The sequence below is a fragment of the Macrobrachium nipponense genome, chromosome 34 (assembly GCF_015104395.2).
Source record: "Macrobrachium nipponense isolate FS-2020 chromosome 34, ASM1510439v2, whole genome shotgun sequence".
Taxonomy (NCBI): Eukaryota; Metazoa; Arthropoda; class Malacostraca; order Decapoda; family Palaemonidae; genus Macrobrachium; species Macrobrachium nipponense.
The window spans coordinates 45,092,008-45,119,507 of NC_061095.1; positions in this window are offsets into that span (position 1 = coordinate 45,092,008).

The window sequence follows — 27,500 nt, forward strand, 5'->3', positions numbered from 1 at the left end:
AATAGGATTTTGCTGTCAATACAGGTATTATTAGTATATTGGTGTACTGGAATTTGTTTTAAAGAGGGTCCTCTTCAAAAATATAAATTATTATTATTATTTATTTTATTTTTTATTTGTTTTGGTTTATCACAGTCCTCCAATTCGACTGGGTGGTATTTATAGTGAGGGGTTTCCAGGGTTGCATCCTGGCCTCCCTTCAGGTAGTCCATCATTCTTCTTACTATGTGCGCCGTTTCTAGGATCACACTCTTCTGCATGAGTCCAGGAGCTACTTCAGCCTCTAGTTTTTCCAGATTCCTTTTCAGGGATCTTGGGATCGTGCCTAGTGCCCCTATGATTATGGGTACGATTTCCACTGGCATATCCCATATCCTTCTTATTTCTATTTTCAGATCTTGATACTTATCCATTTTTTCCCTCTCTTTCTCTTCAACTCAGGTGTCCCATGGTATTGCGACATCAATGGGTGATACTTTCTTCTTGACTTTGTCAATCAACGTCACGTTTGGTCTATTTGCACGTATCACCCTATCCGTTCTGATACCATAGTCCCAGAGGATCTTTGCCTGATCGTTTTCTATCACTCCCTCAGGTTTGTGCTCGTACCACTTATTACTGCAAGGTAGCTGATGTTTCTTGCACAGGCTCCAGTGGAGGGCTTTTGTCACTGAATCATGCCTATTTTTGTACTGGTTCTGTGCAAGGGCCGGGCATTCGCTTGCTATGTGGTTTATGGTTTCATTTTTCGAATTGCACTTCCTACATATGGGAGAGATGTTATTTCCGTCTATCGTTCTTTTAACATATCTGGTTCTTAGGGCCTGATCTTGCGCCGCTTTTATCATTCCTTCAGTTTCCTTCTTTAGCTCTCCCCTCTGTAGCCATTGCCATGTGTCATAACTGGCTAGTTCTTTAGTCTGTCTCATGTATTGTCCGTGCATTGGCTTGTTGTGCCAGTCCTCTGTTCTGTCTGTCATTCTCCTGTCTCTGTATATTTGTGGGTCTTCGTCTACTTTTATTAGTCCTTCCCCCCTCCCATGCACTCTTGCTTTATCCACTCGTCTTCACTGGTTTTCAGATATTGCCCCAGTGCTCTGTTCTCGATGTTGACGCAGTCTTCTATACTTAGTAGTCCTCTCCCTCCTTCCTTTCGTGTTATGTATAGTCTGTCCGTATTTGCTCTTGGGTGTAGTGCTTTGTTTATTGTCATATGTTTCCTGGTTTTCTGATCTATGCTGCGGGGTTCTGCCTTCGTCCATTCCACTATTCTTGCGTTGTATCTGATTACTGGCACTGCCCATGTGTTTATGGCTTTTATCATATTTCCGGCGTTGAGTTTTGACTTGAGTATCGCCTTGAGTCTCTGTATATATTCTTTCCTGATCGTGTCCTTCATCTCTTGGTGTTTTATATCCCCTCCTTCCATTATTCCCAGGTATTTGTATCCTGTCTCATCTATGTGTTTGATGTTGCTCCCATCTGGTAGCTTTATCCCTTCAGTTCTCGTTACTTTGCCTTTTTGTCTGTTGACTAAGGCGCATTTTTCTATGTCAAACTCCATCCTGATGTCCCCAGATACACTCCTTACAGTCTGGATTAGGGTATCTATTTCCTTGATGCTCTTACCATACAGCTTGATGTCGTCCATGAACATCAGATGGTTGATTCTGTTGCCTCTTTTCTTGAGTTGGTACCCGGCATCCATCTTCTGTAGTACTTTTGTCATGGGAATCATGGCTACTACGAAGAGTAGTGGGGACAGTGAGTCGCCCTGGAAGATCCCTCTCCTGATATTAACCTCTGCTAGTCTTATTCCAGAGCTTGTAAGTATTGTATTCCAGTTGCGCATTGTATTTTTGAGGAGTGATGGTGTTTTCCTCTGCCCATATATTTTCAGGCATTCTATTAGCCATGTGTGTGGTATCATGTCGAAGGCTTTCATATAGTCTATCCATGCCATGCTTAGGTTGGTTTTCCTTCTTCTACTGTTCTTCATTACCATTTTGTCTATCAGGAGCTGGTCTTTTGTGCCCCTACACTTATTATTATTATTATTATTATTATTATTATTATTATTATTATTATTATTATTATTTTTCCTCCCAGGGGATTAGTGCCACCAGTGCACCTCAAACGTAGAATAACTAAATTCTTCCTGAAAGAGAAATGTTTTTCATTTTCTATACCTACAAAGACATTTTTCTATTAGCATTTATAGCAATGGTTATAATTAAGTCATAACGTATTATGTAATGATGGTGTCAATCTAGCTTTCATGGCTGATTTGCACTTCAGTATTCATACTTTTTACTAAAATATAACCTACAAAGGGATGAAAAAAAGTTAAGAAATCTCAAATAATGGGTCACTTTTCATCAAGTTACAAGTGATGAAGGGAAAGTATTCAGTAGAACGGCAAATATCTCAACTTTGTCTGGATCCCATCATTTGTGAACGAAAATTAACACTTTGGTATGAGACGACTGGGCTGTCGTCTATGTTAAATTCCGTAAAAATAAAATATTGAGTTAGAAAATGTCACATGTTCCCTAAAAGCAACAAATTAGCCTTTGACTTTCCTCCATCCCCGATTCCTTTCTTCAGTCGTGCGTCCAATCTCTCTGTTATTAGTAACGTAAATGTTTGATTTTCTGGATCTCTCTAACTTTAAAAGTCCAGCCACTCCAACTCCGGCTTTTCACTGTCTTGAGAGCCTGATGGTCCAAAGTGCACCAGTGTTCCCTTTGAAAGCCTCAGTTTCATAAATCAACCGCCCAAACTAATGATAGTTATGAGGTATGCATAGTCAAAAATTAGCAGTTTGATTTTAGCCGAGCTCAGGGAAAGATTTTCAAGGCGATAATGGTGGTAATGGCAATATTGCGGACTTCTGGATGTGGACCAACCAACTGTGGCGTACAAGGGTACAATTCTTTCAGAATAGTGGCGCATTTTGTCATGGGCGGGAAGGCTTGGGTGTGGGGAAAGGATGGAATGAATGAAACCAAATGAATAAGTAAAATTCTTAGAAATTATAAGATGAATGGTTCAGAGAGCAAACAAATATAGACAAAAAATTAATTTAGCAAACAAGAGGTATAGCACGGACATCTGGGTGTGGACCAGCCAGGGGGTATAAACCCTTCATATAACAACAACAAAAAATGTTCTTTTGGAAATTAATGAAACCAGGTGAATGAGTATAATGCGCAGAAAAGGTTAATCAGATCATTTATATTTAGATAAACATACAGAAAAAAATAAGAAAAACTTATGTTGGGAAATATACTCATTAGAGATACAATCCGGCTTTACCTCTCACAGAATATAAGATTAATGACCATCCGTTCTTTTTCATGCTTCGAATAAAGATTAAATTTCAGAAGCCGAATTCACTCCGAATCGAAATCTGGTTTAATGACTAACCTTAATTTCTCCTGCTTCGATTAAAATTGGGGATTTAATTCGAAATTCCGAAAATGAGCAGACTTTTGGCTTGACTTTTGCGTTGACTGGCGATAAATTAAATTACAATTAATCGTGACCAAGCCATGGATAAAAGAATTTCTCTATAGGAAAAAGAATTAAAATGTAGCCATCAGAGTTCTTCAGTGAGGAACTCTACGTTAATCTCGATACACCACTATCCCTTCCGTGCTGGCATAAGACCAATAATCTAAGCAAAAAAAAAAAAAAAAAAATCCATAAACTAGGACGTCTGTTAGCATAAGGCCCCTATAATCTCAAAACCAGTAAATTATCTAAAAAAAATTCCCTTAGAATAAAACGTCTGCTAACATAAGGCCCCTATAATCTAAAAACCATTAAATTATCTCTGAAAAATCCCATAAGAATAGGACGTCTGCTGCCATAACCCTATAATCTAAAAACCAGTAATTTATCTTAAAAAAAAATCCCTTACAATAGGACGTCTGCTAGCATAAGGCCCCTATAATCTAAAAACCAGTAAATTATCTAGAAAATATATTGCCGTGAGAATAGGACGACTGCTAGCATAAGGCCCCTATAATCTAAAAACTAGTAAATTATCTAAAAAAAATTCCACTGAGAATAGGACGACTGCTAGCATAAGGCCCCTATAATCTAAAAAACCAATAAATGATCTAAAAAAATATCCCCTGAGAATAGGACGTCTGCTAGCATAAGGCCCCATATAAACTAAAAACCAGTAAATGATCTAAAAAAAATTCCCCTGAGAATAGGACGTCTGCTAGCATAAGGCCCCATATAAACTAAAAACCAGTAAATTATCTAAAAAAAAAATAAAATTGCCGTGAGGATAGGAAGTCTGTTAGAATAAGGTCCTAAAAACTAGTAAATTATCTAAAAAAAAAAAAAAAAATGACATCTCAAAGAGGAGGTCTGCTAAAATCTTTCCTCGTTTCTTTTCTGGCTTCGAGGGACTTTCTGGGATTTTTCTCCTTTGAAGGGAAAACGAGAGAGAATCTCTTCATCATCTAAGTGAAGGATTCCTGCACGGATTCTGCATGGCTGATCTTTTCCTTCAAGATTCCAACCGATTCATTGAAAGGTTTTGGCTCCTGTGACCTCTTATTTCTGTTGACTTTCATTTTTGTTTCTTATTGTAGTTTCATCGAATGATGTAAATTGCGTCTTCCCCCCCACCCCCCACCCCCACTCTCTCTCTCTCTCTCTCTCTCTCTCTCTCTCTCTCTCTCTCTCTCTCTCTCTCTCTCTCTCTGAAACTGAATAACCAAAGTGTATGACATATGTTTCAATTACATAATACTAAAAAAGAAGAAACTATGATGAATAACGCTTCAAGACTAGCGTTTATTCCTAAGCTATAAAGTAACGAACATAAAACTAATTGTAGTGTTAACTGATTAAAAAATAGTTATAAAAGTTACACAAATCTGCATTAGGTTAAACGAAAGGAAACAAACTCCACTAAAGGGGAAGGGGAACAGAATGACCACATGAGAGCACAACCAGACCAGCAGCACTCTCAAGAAGAAGGACAGGCGTTTATAAGTGGGGAAACTGGACGTTTTATGAATAATGACTAAAATTGTCAACATTTGTAGGTTCGGAACCTGCCAAGAGTGTTAAAATCTTTATACTGCATATTATGCTAACAGTTTTTTTTTATTATTGTTTATTTATTTATTGCATAGTTTGGGTATTAGATTTCAGGATCATTTGACCTGACACCAGTTTCGATTATTATTGACGCCCCTATGACAATCGATTCGCACCTTTAACAACCTCAGTGTCGATCTCACGTAAGTTCCCGGACTAGATCTTGGGATATCAAATTTATATGTGACAGAGGTCATCGAGTACTTAGGCTGTCTTGAAATTTGAAAAGACTTGTAATTGTAACTTGACTAATGGGAATGATATTCAGTTTAATGGCGTAGACATAACTAGAAATAAGACCTCGTAAGTTTTTATCAGTATATATATACATTACTGAAAACTAGGCTTTTAATCATTTCAAACCATTTTTCTGTCATGGCCTGATTTATATCCTACCCAAATTGCATTGATATATGCTACGATTAATATTACTGCTGCATTTCGAGCTATCCTTGAAAAATAAATTACTTATAATGCATATATTTCCTCAGTGACAAAAAACACTTGTAGACTCCATCAACACGCTTACAAAAATAAGTCATATGAATTCTATTTTTGTTTTCTTCACCACGATACGCACAGTCGAGAATCTGATATACTCATCTGGAAGAGCCTGTCATTAGTTGCAAGGACTTCGTATGCACATATTTGAATACTATTTGCCCTATTGAATGTATTTATGAATTTATAATTTATACTTTCCCATATATCATCCCAGTGGAAAAATGTATAATTCTCTTAATTTTTTTTATATCCATCGTCCATTACATAACATCTGCATGTAGCCTTTGTACTCACTGTAGTATAGTTCTCTTATCTCATCACTTTACGCAATACTGTAATAAATTCATTATGATAAGTACTGGGAAGGAAAAAAACATATTTTATGACTTCAAAACGGACAAGGTAAACTGCCCTAAGCCTGCAATAATATACCAAAAATTCATAACCCATTGGTGTTTTCCAATATTCTTAGTATTAAAAATTACTTATACACTGATGATCACTGCGCTTCTTTGGCCCTTTGCAAGTGCATTGTTCTTCTGTTTAGTGAGTGAAAGAGTTTCCGTCCCACAAGTAATTGAAAAGTTTATTCTATGGATTTCCCAGTTTCCCTGGTTAATGGGTAGACATGTGATACATACCATGCTTTAGACAGAATTTTTTAAATTAATCAATATTGCTTTCTGGAGCAGTGAAAGTTTTCTTGAATATTCATACCCAATGACTTACTATTTTCCTTTCAATAATTTACCAGTTTTCCTGTTTTGTTGTTTCATAGTCATTATTATATACAACACCAATTGTTTTAAACTATCCCATTACATTTTCCAATACCCCAACTGGCCATTCTGTTCTGTCCTTCCAAGATCGTAACCCTACCTGTAACTTCTTCATATGTTTTTATTACCATGACTTTTTATAATTGACTCGTTTGAGTAAATCCGTATCGAGGTATCATCGTCATAACCTATTATTGATAGCAGTAACTCGTTCGGTAGTGTCAGTGAGAACTTGAGTATTTTTGACTTGAGCTTTCTATGCAAAGGCTCATACGCAAAATACAAAAAAAGTATCATGGACAACGGGCTTCCTGCCTCAGATCTTTGTATAGAAAAGCTTTCTGGCGGCTTACCATTTATACATAAGCAGCTCTCAGCAGTAGCGTAACCTTTTGAAATGGTGTAAATTAACTCCTTTAAGAATCTTAATTTTCCTAGTATCCGAATAGCAAAGCCCAAATCCTTTCTAGCAAATGTTTTAGAACCACCTAAGATACTTCCATTTTTCTTTTTCACTTTCAGTAAGTAATTTTTAACATTTACTCTTTTCCCAGAACATATAAGGATAACTTTTCACGATATAATCTGTCTTCTATTTTGCTCGTGATCTAATCGCATCACAAATTTAATTTTCTAACATCCTAATGCTATCTTGAGAACACTTATTTCCTTATTTGTTGTAAACAACTGAATAAACTTTATATTTACCTCTCGTGACTGACTTCAAGAAGCTTAGTGTTCCATATTTTTCTGTATTTATAATTTCTGTCATGCGTATGGAAAATGCTTTGAGCTCATGTTTAATGAAAGCCCAAAAATCTGCAAAGGGATCAAATTCTTTATGCTTCTTGCGTTCCAGTCTTTCCCAACATACAGTGAAATTCTCAAGAATAAAGGTATCATTAGCGATTTTAGAGTTTAGTTTCCAGTAGCTTTTTGCCGGCACTAAATTTTTTTTTTTTATTTTTTTTTATCTGGGTTTGAATTACATTATCATGCAAACCCCCCCCCCCCCCGATGATAACTGGAATATATTCACGACAGGATTACGTTATTGTACGGTAGTTATTTTACGTAAATACTCTCTACTCTTTACTCATATGTTCTCTTTATAAGAGTATATTCAATTTTATTATCAATTACAAATCTTACTCCCTTAAGTTTAATAGTATTTAAAAATCAAGATTCGAACATTCTTTCACCAATCGTGCTCTTCCACTCGCCCCACACCCCCACCCCGCCCCATTATTGCATTTAGAAAATTATTTCTACAATAGTATAAAAATGTGTTTTGAAATAACTCTTCTCAGTCACTTTTCTTAACATGTCCTGTTGGAGCATAAACATTAACTAGCTGTAATTCCAAATGCAACACCAGACACTTAGCATTAGTGATATGCCACCCAACATTCATCTCATGACTCAAAACCTTGACTTGTAACAATTTATTTATCAGTATTGCCGATCTACTTTGAACAGGAGGCTGGGATTCAATATCGAACTTTCACTTAAGCCGATCGCTCATTCTTGGACTGAGAAATAAGGAAAATCGTCTCTTCATCTGCTTCATCCTTATAGCCATATTAGCAAATAACAGCTACTAATGCGTTCCCGATTTCTTCTAGTAAAGCAGTCTCATCCATCCTCCCTTCTCTTTTCGACGCTGTTTTCAACTCTTATTTCTTTATCAGTTTCTGCTTTATCTACCGTTTTCTTTCCGTCAACTTCAGCGTTTACTAATTCTGGGCTTTCCTATCCTGTATTATTCCTTTGTATCATAATGGGAAAGGTGACCTCATTTTAATCTGCATAATAGCTCTCCTATCTTATTTGCACAGTCTCTAACCAGGTGATTTGCTTCCCCACATCTGTAACAGTTCGCCTCTGTCCATTATATAAGATGGTAATATTAAATCCATTAATATTGATTGGGTTGGATTGAATTATAGAATTTAGTCCAATGGCCAAGCACTGGGACCAATGAGGTCATTCGGCGCTGGAAAGGATAATTGACAGTAAGAAGCTTTGTGAGGTGTAATAGGACGAAAACCTCGCAATTGCACGAAAAATAATTGTTAGAGAGGGTGGTCAGACAATGGAAGAAGAACAAGAATTCAGGTACAGTAATATTGATGGGTAAGGGGATGTCATTCTAGCAGTCAAGAGTCCCATTTACCAGGCCAGAGAAGGGACTCGTATTGAATTTATTATGTCTTTATAGTCTCCACTTTTCCATAACTACTCAAAACCTATATGAGAAGCTCGCCAGGCATTTCGAGTGGGGGCATTCCTAGAACGGATCTGCTAACGTGATGACGAAAAGAAGACCTTTTCCATGCAGGTAGTCACCTGAACCCCTCCCCACCCCAATAGAAATTCATACCCCCAGGTGTCTAAAGGTGAGTTTACACTAGATTCACCCCCACGCTACATGCATAACACTCATCACAAACTCCTCACAAATTCTTGTTAGCCCCACCTACTGGACTGCTCATTAGGGTTGTTTAGTGTTGTGGCGTGACTCTTGATGAGCAGTCCAGTAAGCAGGGCTAACAAGAATTTGGGAGGGGTTGGTGATGAGGCTTATGTATGCAGTGTGGGGTGAAGCCAAGTGTAAAATCACCTTAAGACTTTTTCAACTTTCACCTTATGCTAAGTTGAGCCACCGGGGCCTAGAGTCATCACAGGTTAGAGAACCACAAATTGTCCAGTAATAGGAATGAACACAAAACTGCTTTAATCTTGTGCACTACTGTTTGGATTCATTTAACAATATAAGAACAAAGGACTTCTTGGTATCCTTTCAGTATTAGTTTATTAGTCTCAAAGATCTTCAAAGATTTTCTTTTCATTCTTTGGCAACCTTTCTCTTTCCTCTTATGTATTACAATAATTCTATTTCGGTATTTCATTCAAAAATATACAGAAATTTTAGCCACGGCCCCTCAAAAAAACAATGAATTGCAGAGTTGGAAACACCAACCACAGACAGTTTTAATTCATAGCTTAGCGACTTTATGTAATCTTTATCTTCCCGTAAAGTTTCGCCATGAGGTGCAGTAAATGTCTCTCATGACAGATATCTGAGACATAAAAGCATCAGCAAAGAACTTTCTGATTCATTGCATTCCGATGTTTCAACCCCTGAGTTATGATATTTCAACGGAAACTTCTCGACGATATATCCTGCAATTTGGCGAAAAGCCTCTTCTTCTATGACTTCAGAAATTTACTTTTCAAATTTTCCTTCCTTCCTCTTCCTCTGTCAGACTCTGTTCTTCTCTGAAATCATCCATTATACCTTCATTTTAAATTGTATGTTCACTGGTAACATATCTAAAGAAAATGCTAGTCGGGTACATTTCTACTGACAGTTCTCATTCAGTGTTCATTTTTGCACCATCAAATGACAACTGGCCATTTAGTAAATCACATTCTTCTTCTTTACATTTAGTGGGAGTTTTTTTAGTGCAATGTCTTTCCCAAACAAATACTTTCTTAAGCAAAGCTTAAAAACTTAGCGAATTTGGTTTTGTTAAGTGGTATTATATTCAATTGACGTAGGCAACCAAAAAAAGGCGAAAACAATTTTTTCCAAGCGATCTTGATTTAATCGCCTTATAAGTATAAATTTAACGTCATATGATTTATTAAGCATTTCATAAAGATCTTTAAGTGGCTTACTTGGCGGAATTACTCCTTTTTTAAATCTATACAGACAATTAAATCGTGAGTTTGCTACTCTCATGGTTCTCATGCTCTCTACCATTTTCTTTGGAATTTTTCTTCTGCTCCTCGTGAAAGCACTTGTCAACAAGATCAATGAAATTAACAGTTTATTCTAAATTGCAGCTGTGTAAGAAACCCTTATTATTACCCAAGTATTCAAATGTTTTTGAGGCCAAACTGGATAACAGCTGTACAACCAGTTTCACACGCTGCTTCTCTTGGCCTGGTATTTTAAAATGACTATCACTTAACTTTCTATATGAAAGCCTATATTCTATCTTCCTCTGACACATTTCATGAATGACAGAATCTGAAACAAAACTTCCATATCGCAACTAGAACCCTGAATTGACAATATTATCCCTAATGAACTTGATTAGATGAAGAGGGTTTGCAAATGTGAATACTTCGCTGTGAACAGTAATTCCACGCTGGACGAGTGGTTTTCGAGCTCGGCTGTCAATCCGGTGCTCCGAAGTTCGATTCCCTCCTCTGCCAACGCGAAATCAGAGGAATTACTTCTGGTGATAGAAATTCATTTCTCGATATATTGTGGTTCGGATCCCATAATAAACTGTAGGTCCCGTTGCTAGGTAACCAATTGGTTCCTAGCCACGTAAAAATACCTAATCCTTCGGGCCAGCCCTAGGAGAGCTGTTAATCAGCTCAGTGGTCTGGTTAAACTAAGATATACTCAACTTTTTTTTCGCTGTCTGCACACGGATTTTTGAAAAGATTTTTCAGTGATTCCACTGATATTTCCAAAATTTTCCAGACTCGAAGATTACAGGATCCTAAAGTTATGTATCAGTGCAACCTGATAACCAGATTTTCCAACGTTTTCTATTAATCTCAAAAGGATTTTCTGAACATTTAACTGACATGACTGCAATTTTTCACATGTAGGATAAATTTTTGTGCTTTAATTTTCATAGACAATAGATGTTAATAATCGTAGCTCAGTTAAAAATTTTTAGCTCCGTTATTCAAGGGTGCTACAGATCTAAGATATTCATAACATTTTGGGCTGAAACTTCACAAAGTGAAAGCCATTGCAATGTCTTTATCTGTCTGGGGTTTTAGGTTGTTCTTGTAAGGACTGGAATCAGACAGGAGAAAGTTCTAACTAACTTTATTGAACAGAGACAGCTGTATATGAGGCAGACAGTGCAGACGGAAACATAGTGTCTGTCACGCGCGTACATACAAAAAGGGATGGAGCCCTCGCCTTGATTGTGTTTCATTGCAGCTGAAAATATATACATGTCTTCGTGCATAGGGTACATTTTTACATGATATATATATATATATATATATATATATATATATATATATATATATATATATATATATATATATATATATATATCAGCGGATAGGCCGTGAAATGCTCTACATTTTAGTTTATGGTATAAAAAGTATGTACAGAGGAAGGACGGGCATTTGGCGAAATGCCATCCTTACAAATACTCCCTCCCCCTAAGACAATGATTAAGTAATAATTGTTGGCTGACAGTCAATGGAATCTTGCGGGGGGCTGGAGGAGTCCGCTGGTTCGAGATTCCATCCGTCAGGGGACGTTTTCCTGGTTCCCTTTGTCCGGTGAGTCGGGAGGCTGGATGCCGCCACTAGTGGTGGGCCTGGGGTGTTCGACTGCTTTCATTGGGCAGTCCCGGCGACGTCTGGGTGCGCTGTCGGATTCCAGCGAGGTTGTGTTCCGAGCTATGTCCTGCAAGGGCCTTCTGCGGGGTAGTCTTTGTCAGGAACAACAGCAGGCTTCAGTCTGTCTATCGTAACCCAGTCCGCACGGCCACCGATCAAGATGAGGAATGCCTTCTCTCTCGGCAGATGACGTGGTGCAGTCCTCAGTAGGGTCTCTTTAGGGGTGGGTGGTGGCGTTGTTCCATATAAAAGCGTACTTGCAGGAGTCCTGTGCTCTGGGTCAGACTACTTCCTTCTGCAGGTGTAGGTCTCTCAGCAGGGAACGAATCTCTTGGCGGCTGCCCGGAGACTTGCCAGTGGGATGTTGGGGTCATCGCTGCTGGCGGGGAAGAATTCACCTGGCACTGACGGTAACGGGTAGCTATTGGCTCTTGGGGCAGTACGGAGGCCGAGGAGGACCCACAGTAGCACTGCTTTCCAGTCAGAGCCTGTGCAGAGTGCCATCAGGGAGGCCTTGAGGGAGTGGTGGTTCCTTTCCACCATGCCGTTAGCTGCGGGGTTGTAAGCCATATCCATATGGTGCATGGTCCCCATCAGGTGAGCCATGGAGGTCCTTAGTTCTGAGGTGAAGGTGGTTTCCCAGTCTGAAGCACACTGAAGCTGCTGATCCAGATGGATAGAGGTCTTTGGCGCAGGCATCTGCGGTGGCTTCTGACATCGGGGTGTCTTCTGGCCAACAGGTGGATCGGTCGCTCACCATCACAAGGCATTTGGCACTGTCAGATGGTGGAAGGGGCCCAATGACGTCGACACAGATATGCCTGAATCTCTACCTGGGTTTAGGGAAGGTGCCTATTCCCAATTCGGTGTGCCTTCCTGTCCTGCTCTGGCACACGATGCAGTTCCCTCTTGATACCATGTCAAACGAACCTTTCTGTCATGAGTCTGGTTGTCATGTGTGGCAACAGGTATGAGAGAACGTGGATCACATCGAATACCTGCTTGCTCCTGGAGGCAGGTATCAGGGGCGTGGGTGGCCAGTGCTGGTGTCACAGAGGAGCGTCATCTTGGAAGGGCAGAAGGGAATGAAATCCCATAGGTGGGTGGTGATGGCGGTCCGGTCGGCTGGTACTTCGGTTTCAGTGGCTTCCTCATGTGCTAGGTCCTTGTAGTCCATGCCAAGCTGCAGGGAGTTTATCTCAAACCTCTAGAGGGCATCGGCTATGAGGTTTCTTCCGCCGGGGATGTACTCAATTGAGCACAAGAATTCGGAGACAGCCGCAAGGTGACATTGCTGTCTTGCAGACCAGGCATTGACCAGCGGCTAGTAGTCCATCCTTATGGTGAATTGGACGCCTTCCAGGAGGCTTGAAGTTGCAGATGGCCTTGTAAACAGCGAGGAGCTTGTGGTCGAAGATGCTGTAGCAGGTCTCAGTGGGTTTCAGCTTCCTGCTGGAGAAGGCTAGCAGCGTGGGGACCACATTGACCAGCTGTTCCAGGAAAGCACCGCATGCAGTGTTGCTGGCATTGGTGGTGAGTGTCAGTGGTGTGCCAGGGTCCTGGTGAGCCAGGGTTGTGGCTCTGCTGAGGGACGACTTAGTGCATTCAAAGGTGCACTGCTGGGCTTCTCCCAACGTCAGCTTCTTTGGCTTACCCTTCAGGACCTCGGTCAAAGGACACAGTGTGTGGGCAATGCCCAGGATGAATCCTCTATAGTAATTTACCATCTTGATGAAATCTTGGAGGGTTTTGACTGTTGTCGACATCAGGAGTTTCTCCACTGCAGCTACCTTTGATGTTATGGGACGTACTCCTGCTGAGGTGATCACGTGGCCGAGGAAATCCACGTTCTCCACGCCGAAGATGTACTTGAGGATGGCCCGGATATGATTCAGGTGCTCCTCCGACTATCTGGAAAATATGAGGATGTCGTCCACATAGCAGATGCAGAAAGGTAGGCTGCTTAGGATGCTGTCCATAAGACTCTGAAAGGTGGCTCCAGCATTCTGCATGCTCAAGGTGGAGAAGGCAAACACAAAGGACCTGAAAGGCGTGATGATCGCCGCCTTTGGGATGTCATCGGGATGGACAGGAACCTAAAAGTAGTACTTTAAGAGGTTGATTTTAGAGAAGATCGTTGCTCCGGGGAAAGACCCGGTGAGGTCCTGCATGTTCGTCAGGAGGTAACTGTCGGAGTGGTGACAAGATGTAGGCGGCAGTAGTCGCTGCAGGGCCTCCATGTACCGTTTTCCTTCTTCACCATGTGGAAGGAGGATGCCCACGGGCTCACAGCCTTCCTACAGTTGCCCATCTGCTCCATTTCCGCAAACAGGTTCTTGGGTTCCTGAAGGAGCTTTGGCGGGAAGCAGCAGAACTTGCCATGTGTCGGGGGGCCATTCATGTTGATGTAATGGTATACACCATACATGGGTGTGGCCCCTGCCACCTGCTGAAGCTTGGTTTGGAAGACGTCTGGGAACTCTTGCATGAGGGAGCTGTACCTGTGGTGAAAAACGGAGCAGATGGTGGGCGCTTTGGGTCCTGTGGTGAGCGGGCGAGAGAGGCAGGTCTTGGTAATGAGGAGGTATTGGCAGGCTACATTCACTAAGAGCCCGTGGTGAGCTAGGAATTCCACCCCTAGGAGAGGGATCCATACGTCGGCGATGACAAAGGGCCAGGTGTAGGTCTGGCCCAGGAACGCCATGGACTGGGTCTTGGTGCCATAAATGGCGATGGGGATTCTGTTGGCAACTATGATCGCAGTCAGGCCGTCGGTGGTGCAGCTACAGTCCTCTGCCAATGGCAGGACACTGACTGCATGGTACCAGTGTCGACCAACATCCTGTGGCCAGAGATGGTGTCCTCAAAGTAAAATCCCTTGGGGACGGCCTCTGTTGGCTGACAGTAGGGTGGAGAGTTTTGTAGCCTGGGTGGCAGTGAACAGGCAGAAGGCCCACTCTGCCAGGCTCTCCATATCAAGGTCTTCCGCATTGGGATCTGTCTGTGGACCTGGGGTGCAAGTTGGCGAAGGAACAGCTGTCTAAGGAGGCTTACCTCCTTCCTGCGTCGTCGGTAGTCCACCTCTGGCAGTAGTACCAGGTCCTGGAGCTTGTGCCAAGCTAGTCTCGGGGTCCGCCAGTGGTCATGGGGTTGACCACCAGGTCGAAGATGTGGGCGGCTCTCTCAGGGATTGGGAGGAAGAAGCCTGGATGAGCTGGGTCTTAAGGCCTTCATAGGGTAGCGCTCTGGGCTGGCTGGCAATCCAGGTGGTGAGGTGGTTGGACACATCCTCCGGGAAGGCTGCAGTGATGAGGTCCAGCTTGGTTCCTTCCCTGGTAATCCTGTGGAACTGGAACTGGATCTATGCGTGATGTAGCCGGCTGCGACGTTCTCTCTGGAGAAGGGCAGCAGTTTGATGGAGTGGAGCACCTCTGGCGTGGTGGCGTTGTGCAAGGTCAATCGATCGGGGTTGCGGGTCAGGTTGTCGGGGGACCACCTGGGGAGAGCATGGATTGTGCCACTGGTCGGGGCGTCGAAGAAACATAAGGAACAGCGATGGACAGCTCCCAATTTTGAGCCAAGTTCTCTATGTCTGCCAACTCACTCGTACGGTCGACAGGTGTCGTAAATGATAGCTTAAACCATGAGATAAACAGCCAAAACACTTGTGTAGAGGACGTGCTGTTTTGAGTCCACTAATGGCATTGTGGTCGACCGTGGATAAGAGCACCGGAGAACCAGACTGAGTGCCATATGGGTCCATTAAAGGTTTTCTGGGGCAGGTGACCTGAGCTGTTACCATCCTAATACAGGAGGTCGCCAGTTGTGAGGACTGGAATAAGACTAGGAGAAAGCTCTAACTTTATTGAACAGAGACGGCTGTATATGATGCAGCAGTGCAGATGGAATCGTAGTGTCCGTCACGTACGCACATACAAAAAGGGATGGAGCCCCGCTGCGATTGTGTTTCATCATAGCTGAAAATATACATATAATCTTCGTGCAGAGAGTAATTTTTACATGATATATGTATATCGGCGGATAGGCAGTGAAATGCTCTACATTTTAGCATATGGTATAAAAAGTATGTACAGAGAAGGGAAGACATTTGGCGAAATGCCCGTCCTTTACATTATTTTATCAAGGATTGCATCGATTTGGGTTTTAGTTAAAATATTCTTGGATAACTGTTCCATTTCTTCTCTGGTGTAAGACTTTTCTTGTACATGAAGCCTGTTGTTCCGTTCTGTTGCTTCTCAAAGTTGCATTTTCAAATCCAGTATTTCCTATTGCATTTCTATCTGAACTTCAAAAGATGCTCTTTCGTCAACATTTCGGTTTTCTGGAAGTTTGTTGCTGTCTGCATTTTATCGCTTGGGTAAAAGCAATTCTCTCTACCTTAAGAGGTGGTTGGTCAATGACAGCTGTGTAATCCATCATTACCGTAAAAAAGGGGAAGAACAGTATAAACAATGGTTAATAATAATAATAATAATAATAATAATAATAATAATAATAATAATAATTAAGGCCCTACACCCACGAATAGCAGAACAACTCCAGCATTGTATCTCAAATCACCATGCACCCAAATGGATGACCACAGGAAGAACATCCTTAGTACAAAAAGACAAGAGTAAGGGAAATATAGCCAGTAACTACAGGCCTATCACCTGCCTACCAATAATGTGGAAGTTACTAACAGGTATCATCAGTGAAAGGCTATACAACTACCTAGAGGAGACAATCACCATCCCCCACCAACAGAAAGGCTACAGAAGGAAGTGTAGGGGCACAAAAGACCAGCTCCTGATAGACAAAATGGTAATGAAAAACAGTAGGAGAAGGAAAACCAACCTAAGCATGGCATGGATAGACTATAAGAAAGCCTTCGACATGATACCACACACATGGCTAATAGAATGCCTGAAAAATATATGGGCAGAGGAAAACACCATCAGCTTCCTCAAAAATACAATGTGCAACTGGAATACAATACTTACAAGCTCTGGAATAAGACTAGCAGAGGTTAATATCAGGAGAGAGGTATCTTCCATGGCGACTCACTGTCCCCACTACTCTTCGTAGTAGCCATGATTCCCATGACAAAAGTACTACAGAAGATGGATGCCAGGTACCAACTCAAGAAAAGACGGCAACAGAATCAAACCATCTGATGTTCATGGACGACATCAAGCTGTATGGTAAGAGCATCAAGGAAATAGATACCCTAATCCAGACTGTAAGGATTGTATCTGGGGACATCAGGATGGAGTTTGGAATAGAAAAATGCGCCTTAGTCAACATACAAAAAGGCAAAGTAACGAGAACTGAAGGGATAAAGCTACCAGATGGGAGCAACATCAAACACATAGATTGAGACAGGATACAAATACCTGGGAATAATGTAAGGAGGGGATATAAAACACAAGAGATGAAGGACACGATCAGAAAGAATATAGCAGAGACTCAAGGCGATACTCAAGTCAAAACTCAACCGCCGGAAATATGATAAAAGCCATACATGGGCAATGCCAGTAATCAGATACAGCGCAGGAATAGTGGAATGGACGAAGGCAGAACTCCGCAGCATAGATCAGAAAACCAGGAAACATATGACAATACACAAAGCACTACACCCAAGAGCAAATACAGGACAGACTTTTATACATAACGAAAGGAAGGAGAGAGAGGACTACTAAGTATAGAGGACTGCGTCAACATCGAGAACAGAGCACTGGGGCAATATCTGAAAACCAGTGAAGACGAGTGGCTAAAGAGTGCATGGGAAGAAGGACTAATAAAAGTAGACGAAGACCCGGAAATATACAGAGACAGGAGAATGACAGACAGAACAGAGGACTGGCACAACAAACCAATACACGGACAATACATAAGACAGACTAAAGAACTAGCCAGCGATGACACATGCAATGGCTACAGAGAGGAGAGCTAAAGAAGGAAACTGAAGGAATGATAACAGCGGCATAAGATCAGGCTCCTAGAACCAGATATGTTCAAAGAACGATAGACGGAAATAACATCTCTCCCATATGTAGGAAGTGCAATACGAAAAATGAAACCATAAACCACATAGCAAGCGAACTGCCCGGCACTTGCACAGAACCAGTACAAAAAGAGCATGATTCAGTGGCAAAAGCCCTCCACTGGAACCTGTGCAAGAAACATCAGCTACCTTGCAGTAATAAGTGGTACGATCGCCAACCTGAGGGAGTGATAGAAAACGATCAGGCAAAGATCCTCTGGGACTATGGTATCAGAACGGATAGGGTGATACGTGCAACAGACCAGACGTGACGTTGATTGACAAAGTCAAGAAGAAAGTATCACTCATTGATGTCGCAATACCATGGGACACCAGAGTGAAAAGAAAAGAAAGAGGAGGAAAAAATTGGATAAATTTCAAGATCTGAAAATAGAAATAAGAAGGGTATGGGATATGCCAGTGGAAATCGTACCCATAACATAGGAGCACTAGGCACGCTCCCAAGATCCCTGAAAAGGAATCTAGAAAAACTAGAGGCTGAAGTAGCTCCAGGACTCATGCAGAAGAGTGTGATCCTAGAAACGGCGCACATAGTAAGAAAAGTGATGGACTCCTAAGGAGGCAGGATGCAACCCGAAAACCACACTATAAATACCACCCAGTCGATTGGAGGACTGTGATAGAGCAAAAAAAAAAAAAAAAAAAATAAAATAATAATAATAATAATAATAATAATAATATAATAATAATAATAATAATAATAATAATAATAATAATAATAATAATAATAATAATATCCAGGAAATGCAACACATGCTACTTGTAACAAATTATTTTCTGTGATTTCCCTATTCAAAATTTACTATATTTTCCTAAACAAGTTAGTGAATTTCTTTCAAAATTTCATTTTTACTTGTCACATTTACGAGTAAGAATCATCTTTTGGCTGGAAAAAGAGTTGGAACTGCATCATTCTAAAATATGGTCTTTGTATTTCAATGAGACGTGATTTCATGCCGTCGGCAATATCATCCTTTCAAAAATGCACTGAGAAAATCATAGCATGATCTGGGTTAAGTTTATCAGATCGTCGACATAGCCTGTATCCAAACATCTGTTAATCTTTTATTCCTCGGAAAAACAAAACGAAAGAAACGCAGTATGCGAAAAATTAATTCTTGACTTTTCTTCTCGTGTTACAAAGACAAAAACTGCGCAGTTGTTAGTCATTTACGCTGTCGATGTTCTAACAAAGTGTTTGGGCAGGAAAAATGCTTCCACGGTGACGTTCACCACAAGAAGAAATGTTTACGAATGAGGCCTTGTACAAAACAAATATTATTTATATGCTGGAATCATACGGCGTATTAAAGATCCATGAAAGAAGTCACTAGGGACAGGATGAATACAAAATAGAAAGAGGGACGTATTTGGGATTGCCTTTTAAGCAAATCTTTGAACTCATCCTACCCGCTCACAATGTGACCTGCACAATAGCATAGCCGGATCCAGCATACGTCACATTTGACTATCTTAATATTTTCCACCTTAATTAATTAAATAACTTAACTCTATATTCTCGTAAAACTCCTGCAAAAGATTCTTCTGAATTAAATTTTACGACTTCTTCATTTTTAATAATGTTTTGTTTACCAATAACAATACTTACGTTCATATTCATTTTGTTGAACAAAACACCACCAACGAACTCCACTGACATCATTAAAAAAAACGAACAAACAAACAAACAGACAAACAGACGTGGAACCTTTGCTCCTTAACAAATGATAACTCCTTATTTTCTAATTGTTTGTTTTGAGCTGTAACTCCAAGGGAATGGAAGTGGTACAATAGAAAACGGATTCTCATGAATGTAAACACCTCGGGCCTTCAAGGTGATCCGGAAAGGGTGTCGAAAGTTGAGGGTGGGGTATCTTATTTACCTTGAAAATACATTGCCAGCACCTCACGTGATCACCGAAGCACTTTCTTGGATCACATCACTCTGCATTATATGGGAGCTTATTTTCATAGTGTCACTATCGCTCAAACCCCACAAAAATGTCCAAAATAAGGAGCACTTTAATCCAGTGTTTAATGTTCTGTAGCAAGTTCTTCTTTCCCAGAATGTTGAGGTCTTTTCTTGTGAAAATGATTCCAGTGAGTCAATAGTATATTAAGTATCTAGTGTCAGTGCCTGCATTACAAAACGTAAACCACAAGTATCCGAGATCAAACCAGAATTTTCCAGTCGAGAAAACACCATTTCTGAATGACCACAAGACTGTTCGAAGGAAGGCTTGCAGTAGGCAAACCGAAATCCAAACCAAGTGAAGACACAAATTGTTCTCTTTTTATTGATGCATACATTAAAAACAGTTTTTTATTATTGTTGCTGAATTTGGCAGCAAGTTTGAATAATTTCATACATTATAGCTTTAGACCAGGGTTTTATCAGGGGATATCCATACCTCTTGGGAGTATACATGGGTACAGTTTTTAAATAAGAAAACTCTAAGAACTATAAATACTTGTATGTTCTATCCTAGCTAGTCTTACCTAAAGTATATTAAGTTACACTGTCAACAAATGGGACTTCAGTGGAATTCAGCAAAGGGGTTATGGAACCATATTTGGGAATTCATTGGGGTCTGAAACTATCAAAAGGTAAGAAACCCCTGCTTTAGACATAGTATGAATTGTGGCGGTTAATTTTTGTCAATGTTTTTTATTTACATAATGTGTATGTAATATTTTTCAAACAATTATGAAATAAGCCATGCTATTCATGACATATGGGATGGTCCTAAGTCGAGGTGCAATCATAAACTGTATAAAAAGTCATAAACAATATTTATTTATACATACATGGGAGGACCTCTACTCCAGAAGCTGAAAACAGAAAAACAAAAGCCATATATAAAAAAAAATTACATACATCTAACACAAATACAAATTTTCAATGACTGGCTTAATCACATTTAAGAACGTAAAAACAATATAAGAAATGACTTCAAAACACTATAATTTTGAAATAACATCAAATAAACAAATACAAATGCCACCCTCACCTCCACCTGTGCGAGTGTCAGCCGTAAACTAAAGCAGCGGCTACGTAAAGAAAGATGTCGAATGGGGAGGGAGAAAAAAAAAATGAATATCGGAACCAAACCATTATTGGAACCCCCCCAAAAATCAGCTTTAACAAATGGAAAAACAGCTTTCAAACGAAATTGATTCTTAAAATTAAGAAAAAATAATTTTTACAGTATGTTTACGTATGTATGTTTGTATCTAAGTGTATTTTGCGTATGAGGCAAAAAAAAAAAAAATAAAATAAAATAAATAAAATCCCAACCTACGTACCTTCATGATGAGCGTTTATACCTCCCTTCGGCATCGCCCCCATCTGTCGTCACTCCGACCCACAAGTTTTCCCTAGAAATCCGTCGTGAGCAGAGACAGACGTGCTTCCCTTCCTCATGAATTGGTTTATTGACAGAGCAGATCCTAAAATTCCTCTCGGTTGATTTCCTTTGGGAAAGAAGAAAAAGAATTCCCTAATGGAGCCCGAATATTCCACTCCAACAATGAGATATCGAACTGCTTCTGAATGCCGGATGACTTTCATAGGAGTCTCTCTCTCTCTCTCTCTCTCTCTCCTCTCTCTCTCTCTCTCTCTCTCTCTCTCTCTCTATGTTCTCTGGAAAAGAAATAAAGGAATTTCAGATGGGGTTACTTATTTTCTAATTATTGGGACTTTCTGTATTTTATTTTATGTATTTTCTTCAATGGTCTTTTTGTTTTGCCCTTAAGGATACTGAGTAGCCAGGGAGACGCAACATATTCCATTTACTGAAATATAGATTTATCACTTAACTTTCCTTCTTGATTATTTCTTTTGATTTTCTTGTTTTATCTTTATATAAACACAGGAACTTACGTTGTTCCTACTTCCTGCATAACCAAGGATACAGTATATCTACATTAGGCGGAGTTAATGATAGTTTATCATAATCCCTGAGTCACTGATTTATCTAAATCTAAGGTATGGTGCATTGTTTTATATCAAATATATCTAATGCTGCTTCATTTACATAAAACACTACCTTCAAAGATATTTTATATATTTTTGTTTTATCTTGTTTTTTTTTTTTATCCATGAAAAACGTCTCCATGAGAAGCTAATATAATTTTTACTCATGACTTTTACTATTCTATTTCTAATAATTTTAACCTTCTCTGTCCATTCATTTGTCTTTTTAAGCTTTGTATTATTTTTTTTATTTGTTTCCCTCTCTCCGAGAATGATACGGGAAATACCAAAGACTTGCCTTCGAACCTCTCTCTCTCTCTCTCTCTCTCTCTCTCTCTCTCTCTCTCTCTCTCTCTGACAGAATGCAGGCGTATACATCAAGTCAAGAGAGAGAGAGAGAGAGAGAGAGAGGGAGAGAGTCGGTAAAATATCCTGATTCCTTTGGAAATGACTATCACATGGATTCCATTACTCATTCTCGGGTAACATAGGTCTGTTCATAGTTATATTTAAAAAAAAAATACATATAAGTAACATTCATGATCATAGTACTTGTATCAAGGTAGTATATTGCAATACAATACCTGTAATAATCGACAAATACAGAAATACAATAAGATTTTCGACTCTATGCCATGGAAATGTGGTTAAAATCAACAGCTTAGAACGATATAGCCATAAAAGGAATGTGATCCTTAAAAACAATCAAGTTTATTATACTCATCAGGATTAAAATTTTCAAGTCAATAAAATTACTAAGCTAATTATAATAAGAAGAACGTGTAAACAGAGTTTACAACCAAAGATAACATTTCATAACTTTTGCTCGGTATAGAAGAGGATATTTCTTGAAGTCGCCGAAAACCGTGCCAGTGATAAGATTAAAAATTGGTTTCGCGCCTTTTTATGTCTGCAGGCAGACGATTCCAAAACATGGGACCAATTACATCCACTAGACGCCTCCTCACTCGTTCCCGTGTCTGTGAAGTTCTCGAAACAGATAAGTGATCCTGATGCCTCGTGTTAATGTTATTAGCACGATTCTGGCTTACCGTTGGCAGGGGAAAAGGCCATCCTGACAGGTGTTTATTTCTGATTTTGCAAGTTGCGAAGCATTTATCACGAAAAGTTCTTACTTCTGTTCCATTCGAAACCAATTCAATTTTTTCAAATATTGAAGTAAAATGGTGTTGCTTTCGGCCAACCTCCAACGGGGACCTTTGCTGCGACATTTTTAATATTATTTTCACTCATTCCAACTGGGTTATTGGTCTAAACCCAGACCCGCAATCCGTATTTCGGACGCTCAGTCCCAAAGGCTGGACCGCCATGATTCGACAGTCTGGCTCAAATCTTTCACTAACGCTGATGACCTAAAAAAAGATACCAGCTAGCTTTTTGTGTAGTTTGTCAATATGCACATTAACAGTCGTGTTACATTTCATGAAAACTCCCAGGTTCTTAACTGTGTATGACTGAACTAGTGTCTACTGAATTTTATTTTCGTGTTCTCCGGGACGCGAGAGATGTACTGCCTTGATCCGAAAAAAATGACGAGTTTTGCTTTAGTTAAAAAGGCCGTTACTGTGAAAATATGTTGTAGTAGTCAATATAATTTCGTTTTTTTTTTTTGTGTGTTTTTTTTTTTTATTATCGAAATTGTTAAGTATCAATGGTGCAAAAATCTGGGATCTATTATCAGCATTAATAACAAGACGACCATCCGTATATATTGGTGGCAGATCGTTAATGCTTTGAATAAAAAACAGCAATGGGCACAGAATCGACCCCTGGGGGACACCAAAAGATATCTCCTCAGGGGAGGATAGCATTGATCCAACACGGAAAGGCTGGACACGATTCCCCACAACTTTCAAGCCACAAGGAATCGATATCATCTTGAGCTGATTTACTTATTAGACTTTGGCGATGAACACGATCAAACGCCATGGATAGATCTAATAATAATAGCAGCGATATTATTTTGATTTTCTATGTTTTATTGGTAACCTTAAGTAGCGCAGTTTCCATTGAAAAGATTAGGTCTAAAATTATGTTTTTTTAGCTAGTAAGTGGTTGATTCAAAGAAAGCCAATAGATGAATGGCAATGACTTTCTCCAGTATTTTGGAGATGACAGACAACAGAGAAATTAGTCTATTTTTTCCACGCTTTCAGTGTCTCCGCCGTGTAAACGGGAACTATGTAATTATGTTTTTAAAGGCGAGGGCAGCTATTTGTAACAAGTGAAGTGTTGACTATGACAAGAATGTAGCAAATTTTAAGGGGCATAGTCGATTAAGAATCGAAAACGGATTTCCGTTAGTCCACAGGAGTGTTTAGATTTCAGATATTTTACTCCAAGAAAAATATCCCCCTGGGGGGGTAGTGCCGTCAGTGCGCCACATGTGGTGCGCTCTAGGCATTACTCAAGGGTCTTTGCAGCGTCCCTTCGGCCCCTAGCTGCAACTTCTTGTGTGTTTTTTTTGCTCAAACCAATTCCACTTAAAACATCCTTAATACAGAGCAGCTGAGGATAGCTTGAGTTTTATAATAGACATCAAATATTCACAATCCCCATTTTTCACTTCTAATACAGTGCAGCTGAAGATAGCTTTTTATTAGATTACACATCTCTCTCCAAATGTACTGAATATATGCATGCATTAATCCCACAAACTATATCTCTTTACTTCGGGTTTACGTATGGCTATATACCATAGTTTTTTTTTTTTATGAACTCAAAGATTTTAGATGATACTTTTGGAAAATTGACAATTTCCACATATCTAAGAGGCGCAAGCAGGATGACTCGTTCATATCCATGTTTATGCAAATGTCTAAGTTCAGCTAGTACTTTGACATCTAAGCTAATCAGGTAATGTCCGTTTTATTTCCTAATTTGTTCTACTTATCTTCGCTAGATATGCAACATTAAAAAAAATATACATGATAACCTGGGAATAATGAGATACGTGAAAAGATAATTTAGTATATATATGATTAAGTTATGATTACAGCTCAGTACAACCACACATATATATAAAACATTTTAAACATCTCTTCATGTTTATTTAATTTTCAGCCGCAAGTTGTGTATTTGCATATACATAATTTGTCGATGTGAATATGGAGGCATAACTATGCTTACTATCACTTTTATCCAGGTATTACTAAATATTGTTGTGGTGGCTGTCCCATTTATCCAGGTACTCTTCTGCTAACTGTCCTTTTATCCAGGTGGTATTTACTCTGCTGACTATAGCATTTATACAGGTATTACTGTGCCTGTCCATTTTATCCAAGGATTTCTATGCTTACTATCCATGTTTTATATGTAGTCCTGTGCTGACTGTCCTTTTTATCCAGTATTACTGTGGAAACTGTCCCATTTACCCCACTCAAAACACAAACACGCCCCCTGCTTATCTGGAACACCCCACTAAACTTAAGCACAGCCCCACTAAACGTCAAACACACTCTCTCTTTACATAAATCACACAATGGCAATCTAAACACACATCATAAACATAAGCACAAACCTCTCTAAACCTAAACTCACCCTACACTAAACCTAAACACATACATATTCTTTATTGTATTCAGTACTTGAAATTAGGCATGATAAATCCAGTGTTTAGTTTACCACATAAGTTACTAAGGAAAAGCGTAAGGGGATAAGGGAAGGGGAGAGGAGGGGTGTACAGGTTTGAAACCTACCCTATTATCTAAGTTAAGTCAAATACTGGCCATGTGATAAATTTTGTCTGTTCAATCAAGCAGTTCGGATTTCTATAGCGAACTAACATACAAACTTACAAGCATTCATTTATGTGTGTGTGCGTGTGTGCATGCGTACGAAATGACCGTTTTCTGTAAGGGTTTTTCGTGAAAGCGAGCGTTTTTCAATTAAAGAGTGAACCGCTTTATACCTTTAAACGAATCTTAAAATAAGTTTCAGATCTAGATGAAAGAAAAACTTGACACAAGAAATGTCCAAGAGATAAAAAGAATAATTCAACCTTTGAAAAATCATCCAACGCCATTCATGATTGATTCATTCGACATCACTGTCACGATATTACTAACTTGGCCTCAATTTTTGTTTTTTTTTTGTTTTTACTCTTCTTTTATTCAGATAAAAGATAAAATCAATAAATGTTCTCGGTGACCTTTTCCATTATGAAATTCGTATTTGAAAAAAAAAACCATTCGGCGATAGCTTGCGTCATCACTGATTGAAAGCGCTTTTTAGAAATGTGGCGTGAAGATTTTCGTCATAAATACATCTTTAGTACGTATTGTATAATTATGAATAATTCTTGATTGATCATGAACATGAAAGACTTAAAGAACAACACAAAAACGCCAGAGCACACACACACACACGAACGCGTTCCTGTGAATTAGGCCATATAACAGCTATTGTGTGTATGGGACCATGCTGGTAACCAAATACAGCGCGCGCGCACACACACGCACACACACGCACACACACACACACACACACACATATATATATATATATATATATATATATATATATATATATATATATATATATAGTAACCTAGAGCACACAGACACACACACACACACACACACACACACATATATATATATATATATATATATATATATATATATATATATATATATGTGTGTGTGTGTGTGTGTGTGTGTGTGTGTGTGTGTGTGTGCGTGTGTGTGCTGTAGATTACTGTTTAGGCTTTTCGTAGATTTTGCTAACTCCTTTGATAATCTGTTAGGGAATAGTAGTTGTCTAGTGATGAGCTTCATATTTGTAAAGATATTGTTTACGGTGCCATGTAGAGACCAATACCAACTACTTCTACTGTTCCTAGACGTTTATAAAGTGTTAAAATGACCTAAAAATGATAATGATCCGCATATTACGAATGCTGATAAATCCCAAGTTATGGTAATAATGGTTAAAGATGAGTATGTTAGTATAGTCTTTTGCCAGATCATGTAACTTATTCAGAGGTACAAAAATTCCCATAGAGACAGTTAACTAGTAATTTTATTAATAAATTTAAAAAAAAGTGTCTTAACAGGAAATATGCCTTTCCTCGTAATGTACAACTTTACCGTATATGTATGGTCATATTAAAACATGCAACTTTTGATCATTCCGTCCTCCAAATAATCAGTTATGTTAGTAGTTGGTAGTATCTCATATACTGTTTAAGTGTATGATTCGGTTTTTCATGCCTGTTGTCGAAAACACGTCTGAATCTCATATAAAGAATAAGTCAATCTTTCGAATCATGGAAACCCCTTTGTACTGGACTTCGCACGTGTCAACTCGTGCTCTAAATCGAGACACTTGACAGAAATACATCAAAACCCTATGCACCAGGATATTTAGCCTCTCGCTTCCAGATTTCTTATCCCCTTCCTTTCCTATACCCATAAAACACCGATTTATCTTTTTCCTTTCCGTTTCCAGGCACTGGCGTAATTTTTGCGCACAATATTCTCACCACGTTAAGAACACATAACAATGTTCTATTCCAAATGTCCGTTGATATCACCAATTTTCCTGTTATTTCTGTATTTCTGTCAAGTGTCTCGATTTAGTGTACGAGTACAGTTGACAGATGTGCGAGGTCCAGTGCAAAAGGTTTTCCATG